This window comes from Chaetura pelagica, unplaced genomic scaffold, assembly GCF_000747805.2.
Source record: "Chaetura pelagica isolate M959 unplaced genomic scaffold, ChaPel_1.0 scaffold104, whole genome shotgun sequence".
Classification (NCBI taxonomy): Eukaryota; Metazoa; Chordata; class Aves; order Apodiformes; family Apodidae; genus Chaetura; species Chaetura pelagica.
Window position 1 is genome coordinate 8,573,318 of NW_009953786.1, and position 6,829 is coordinate 8,580,146.

The following is a 6,829-nucleotide window of genomic DNA, read 5'->3' on the forward strand; positions in this document are numbered from 1 at the left end:
GTGGGTAAGATGGACAACTAGGTTATGTAAATCTGCACTGCAAACATGTTGGGCTACTGAAGAACTGAGTAAGGCTAGATGACTGGAATAGGATGCCCAGGGAGGTGGTTGAGTTACCATTCCTGGATGTGTTGAAGGGTTGTTTGGATGTGGTGTTGGTGGATATGGTTTAGGGGAGAACTTTGTAGAGTAGGGATGATGGTTGGACTGGGTGATCCCAAGGGTCTTTTCCAACCTGAATGGTTCTATGATTCTATAAAACTGTCCTCTATTACAGAGGATCAAAAATAGGTACCAGTAGTCCTTACTGGCAACAAGGAACAGTTTCTTCCCTAAGGCAACTGAATCTCTAGGAACACCTGCAACTGTTCTACTGAACATAATCACAGTTGTCAGGTGAAAAGAGGACACGATAAGATCGGGTAATTCCACCATTCGGAACTGAATGTGAAGTCCACTGAAATCAATGAGATACTTTCAGGTTGCTTCAATGGGTACTGGGGCAGTGGGGCAAGAACCTGCTCGGGAACTGTTGGCTGTGGTATTGTTAAAGACAGAAACAATTGGTGCAAAGCACAGCTGCCTTCGAGAGAAATCAGGAGATCTGAGGAAATGTCCTTCTTTGTGATGCTGATGTATCACCTCCTGTCTGCTCTAGAGTGCATTGATGGATGAGCAAACAAGAGGAGAGACGGATTATTGGTGATACAGATCATAAATACATACAGACAGGTATTGCTTTAGCTCTGTAGATTGAAGTTACAGATCATCAAAAAATAAATAAATAAAATCTTGAAGCTGATTTTTCCTGAATTCTGAATCAGAAGAGAAATGCAAACATGTATTGCAAATCAGACATGTCAGTGCTTAGGACTGTATATACAAACTATGCATAAAAGCCTATCCATGCTGCCTGGAGAGTAACATGCTTAGGTAAGGATTAAATAAAAATTAGTTGAATTGAAGGAACAGATTTCTCCACCAAACTTCCAGGAACTTCAAAACAAAGAATTTAAAAATAGGATATTTCAAAGCTAATAACTTGACAATGTCCTTGATAGCTAATGACCAAAGCATATGAGGAACTTGATGTGGCTATCATGCATCAAGTTGTTGGCATGGATCTTCAGTGTGGTACATTACTTAAAAAATAAGGAGGGGGGGAGGGTGGGCAGGGGACTATTCTAAAAGAAGTAAGTCTTGCAGCAAGTAAGAATTTGTGCTTTAGCCGAACAACCTATTTTGAATGTGGCACTGACTCTAGAATAAAGGAGCAAGGGTTGTTCCCCACTTTTACCTTATTCTTAACTCCTGGGGGAACAGTGAAACTAGTTTCACCTGTGTTTTGAAAGATGGTTGTTTCGGCTAGCCTATTCCAAATGTTTTCTAAGGACAATATTCACAGATAATTGCCTGTGTTCAACCAGCTTAAAAGGGCGAATACAAATTATAACTAAGACTTCATGCATACTCTGATATTATTATCTTAATCATAAGAAAAGTTCCCTTTAGTTGTGTTCAGAGTAAAAAAAATCCTTTTATAGATAACAGCATAGTTGATATCAATAGTATTCGTGACTTGCAACTTCTGCATGTGTGACTGCACACTTGTGAGTGTGTGTGCCCAAAGAGGGTAGGAGAAAGCCTTATTTTCCTGAGTGGGGACCTTCTTTAAAACAAGTATGTGCCTTGGACTTTCCAGCAGTGCAGACTTAAATGCTAAAAAAAATTAATTTAGAACCCAGTTTAGGCAAGATTTTATTTACGACAACACTTCATAAGTCTTTTTAGAGTAGGCAGTGGGACTTTTATACATATTTCATGACAGGTCCTCTCTTTAAGGCTTTTTAATACATGCAAGCTACTGCCTAAGTGTCAGTGACTTTTGCTGAGGGATAGTCAGACAAGACTAAGCAGAATTATATTTTAAAGCTTTAATTTTTTTAAAAAAATACCTCTAACCAGGGATTCTCAGTATCCAGAGGTACTGTGCTGAAATGACACTGGGGATAAAGCCGTGGCAGGGTGCGGGCGGTGCGGTCCCCAAGCTGCAGCCGGCTGTGTGCTCCATCTGCTGGTGCGGGGGAGAAGTCTCCCGCGCACCATCGCCTCCCTCTGCAGCCTTGGAAGCCGGGACCGGGTGATTTTTGGTGGCTTGGATCAACCTGTGAGGCTGCTTTCGTGCTGGGGAGAGTTGCAATATCTAGACCGTGATATCACCTTCCTTCCTTCCTCTCCTACATCCCTGTCAAGGCGTCTTCATCCGTCATCGAGCCTAGAAGCTGAGATTGCATTTCAGCCTTTTAAGAGCTAGAATTACGAGGCCAAGGATCTCTCGAGGACCCAGCTCTCAAACCACAACTAGCTGTGGCTGCCAGTTCTTCTGATTGAGCAGGAACTGCTGTGCATAAAATGGTGGTCTAGAAAGGGGGACAAGTACTCAGAAATCTATCGCTAAGGTCTAAGGTATTAATTTACTTTCTGCACTTGGGAATGTCTCGTCAGCAACTTGAATTATAGGCTAAAAAAACCCCTTTGAAATGGAGGGGAAAAAAATGTCTGGATATCTGAACAGTACTGGGGTTATCCATTCAGTAAAACCAGATCTTGAACAGATCTTTAACTGCAGTGACAGTCAACCTGCATGGCTAGCGCTGGTTAGAAAATCCTGAACAGATTTTTTTTTGCCTTCAAGGGGACCAAATAATGTTTGGATTTTTTACTTTTTGCTGTAACAAAAGGCTGTTTTGATTATGTAAAAATTAAATACTTGTTTCAAAATGCAGCAATACAGGATGCTCAATGTTTCCTTAAAAAGAAGTTACTTCAGAAATCTGTTAATTTTGAACAGTGTTACTTTTCCAAGTGGAAAATTATTCAGCCAAGGGCTCTTCAATCAAATTTATCATTATTTCTTCAGCTTCTGAAAGCAATACCAGAAGTTAATAACAGCGTATGTAGACATATTCTAATCTTTCGTGAGGTAGAGAAACTAAGCTGACCTTACTTTTCCACCTGCAAAAATAATTTCCTCTGACCGAACTTGGGGTTTACAGCCAGTGCCTTGCAGCACTTCATAATTAAAATCATAATTATAGAATCATAGAATGTTTTAGATTGGAAAGGATCACAAAGATCCTCTAGTTCCAACCCCACTACGATGGGCAGGGACACCTCCCACTAGACCAGGTTGCTCAGAGCCTCATCCAACCTGGTCTTGAACACTTCCAGGAATGGGGCAGCCATAGCTTCCCTGGGCAACCTGTGCCAGTGTTTCACCACCCTCACAGCTAAGGTATTTCTTCCCAATGTATAACGTCAATCTACCCTTTTCTGGTTTTAATCTATTACCCCTTGTCTTGTCACTACAGGCCATTGTAAAAAGCCCCTCCCCAGCTTTCCTGTAGCTCCCTCAGGTACTGGAAGGCTGCCATAAGGTCTCCCTAGAGCCTTCTCTTCTTCAGGCTGAACAATTCCAACTCTCTCTGCCTGTCCTCATAGGAAAGGTATTCCAGCCCTATGATCATCTTCGTGGCCCTTCTCTGGACTTGCTCCAAGAGCTCCATGTCCTTCCTGTGTTGGGGGCTACAGAATGAAATGCTGCTCCAGGTGGGGACCCAAGAGAGTGCAGCAGAGAAGAAGAATCCACCTCTCTTTCTTGGGGAAGCCTTCAAATCTCCCAGCGACCACAAAGGAAACAGGGTGCAGGAGTTCCTGTGAGAGCAAAGCGAGACCGTCTGGAATAGAGATCATCCCGTGTGTAAACTCTCGGGAATCCCTCAGACTTCATTAGTGGTGTGTCAGTACTGCTAAAGGCGGCCTGGAGCCCCTAAGGCTGTAGCAGTGCCTGGGAGCTGAGGGCTGGCAGTCAGACAGCCCGTGTTTGCCTCTGCCCCACTCTCACTGTCCCTCAGGGTGGGCGTCTGGCTGTGACCCGAGCTCTGGCTCCCTGAATTACCCGTCTGGTCTGTACGCAAAGGCTGCGGGTTTATTTCTGGGGTTGTTCTCCCTCGCCCCGTTTTCCCTCCAGTCACAAAGCTTCTCCTGATCCCTGCTCCTCCCAATGCCTACCCCTGTGGAGCATTTACCAGTGCCAGTCAGGCCCCTCCACCCTGCACAGCAGCCCTCCTCCTGCCACTCTGCCAGGCAGCCTTTGTAGTCCTCTCCTAAGCTGTCACCTTCCCCCACCTGTCCCCTCTTCCTCTGCTGTACCTGTCCTCCACCCCCACCTTCCACAAATGGTCTCACCACAAATGCTTACCACAAATGGTCTCACCAGGCCCTTGCAAAAGGGCTGCTTCTCTTTTTTTAACCAATAATGTTTTACGGAACAACCTTATCTGCTTACGTTTGCCCAGGTGTCCCCAGCTTCTCCTCCCCGAGGGTCACAGCACAGAAGCAACTGAAGCCGAGCTGCCCTCAGCCTCACTGGGATGACATAGTTACCACTGTTGCTCCTTACATGGCTGCCTGTTGGAGCTCAACATAATCCCCACAGGGAGCTAATGCTCTCAGGCCTCCCCTGGCAACGCCTCCCAGGGTGAGAGGTCCTGCTGAGGACAAAAGGCTGGCCACAAGTCCCTGCTTGTATGAAGTAACCATTTGGAGGGGTGAATTCTAGTCGTTTCTGCTGGTCTGTTGGAGGAACTCTGCTGCTCCAAAGTGGTCCCCTCAGCGCTGTGCTACTGGGAAATGTCATTGCCACACATTGCCTGTTTTTACTTAAAGTCAATACTTTCATAGTATTTTCCTTGATTATCCAGTTAGCCTTGTTTACATGTGACAAAAAGTGCATTTCAAATTTGTATCCAGCTCACCTGCTGGATGATGGGCAGCAACCTGGTCTAGTGGGAGGTGTTCCTGCCCATGGCAGGGGGGTTGGAACTAGATAATATTTAAGGTCCTTTCTACCCCAAACCATTTTATGAGTCGAGAATGAACTGAGGACTCAATTGCCTCTTTATCACTTCTGCACTGTCAACGGAGCTTTCCCAAGTGCATCAGCAATGTTTGATCAGAAAACATTACACTCAGATGTTGCATGCCTGAGGTTTGGCAACCATTTTTAGCATCTTCAGTGGAGTTTCACCAGAAGCTGTCCTGCTTTTTTGGTGGTCCTGTCTTGGTAAGGAAGCCGGTTTGTTCTCTCAGGACCTAGAGATACAGCACTGTGCTCCCGCAGTCCTTGCACTGCTGCAAAATGATCATCCCTCCTTCCCAGGTTCCCAAAGTCTCTGTCTCTAGGGAGAAGTCATCTGCACAACCTCGAAGGATGCTCCCCAGCAACTCTTACAATCCTCTGGAGACTGCAGCAATACTCACTCGGCCTCTACACAAACGAGTTCTCTGTAACAAGATGTAAGCTTTCTGGAAGGTGTTTTAGCAAGCTCTGGACACAAGTGATTCAAAGCCAGTGTTCCCAGCATATCCTTTCCTGTATAGAACACAAAAAAATCAGCCACGTGTAGGCTGGAAAGCCACTGGGCACTAGTACAGCGTTGTATGTAGATACACGCATGTTTCCATACATCCCTCTGGCCTATCAGATGGTGTTGCTGACACTTGTCAGTAGGTTATGGCAGGGTTTATAAGCTAAAATGTTCACAAAATGTTAGTCTTCCTGTCATCTGGGAGTTTCTCTCATTACACCACACTGTCCCATACTTGAGCATACTTGCTCTAGGCATTGGTCTACAATACAAACAGATCTAGAATTGGGGATTTTTTTGAAGTGCATCGAAAAATGTTTGCTTTCTCAAAGTCCAGCAGGCAGAAGTTAAAAAGAATAAAGCAGAATAACTGTTTCTAATCACTTCATCGTGTATTTCACATTCAAACATAAATTATATGCTGTTTTCTCACTGAGCCCCACTCACTGTGTAACAAAGGGGACCCTTTCCTGTGAGGCCTGAATTATACAACTGTAAACTGGTGGGATTGCAGGAAGAGGGGGGGACCTTCCCTCAGATCACAGAACAGGGAGCTGGCCCAGCAGCTGGGATCTTTCTCCATGGCAGAGATCCTGTGCCTAATCAGTCAAACCCAGAGCCCTCTAGGGAGCTGTTCACTGTGAGTTTCTCAGTGCCTTGGCTTGATACCTATTTGCAGAAATGCCAAGCACTGTCAGCTCCAAACAAAAGGCTTTGGGGGCACTCAGCTCAACCAAACATCCCGCAACGGTCTACCTGAAAAAGATCAGGTCATTGGCACCCAGCAGGATATTAGTTGATTTATCTGTCCTGGCACTTCATCTATAAATTGTGAATTATATTGCGAATTAATTTACCACTTCAACCCCCTTCCATCAAAGAATGCTAACATAAAATGATGTTTATGAAGCAGTATAGCGAGCACTGTTGAAGAAACGCCAGCGAGGAGACGCGTGCGCTAAAAATGGCTGAGGGGCACATATTTAAGGATGGGGCAGCAGAGGGGCAGGGGAATTGCTTTGCTTTTAAACCAGTAAGCACCAGGCACCCTGCGCTTGGAAAAGAGGCGGAGTTCAAGATTTCTCACGTTCTTTTCTAACTTTCGAGGAGATTTCATCAACAAGGGCATCACCAGCAAAAGGTAAAGAAGCCATCGTCCCGCTCTGGTCGGGCGCCAGAGGGGAATTTGTCACCATGAGGACAGCAGGACATCGGGACATCGGGACAGCCTTCCGCAGGGAAGCGCTGAAGGGGCTGAAGGGCCCGGGGGGCGGCGGGAGTGGTGCTGGGACACACACACTCACACACTCACACTCACACACACTCACACTCACACACACACACTCACGCACACACACTCACTCACACACACACTCACTCACACACACACTCACGCACAC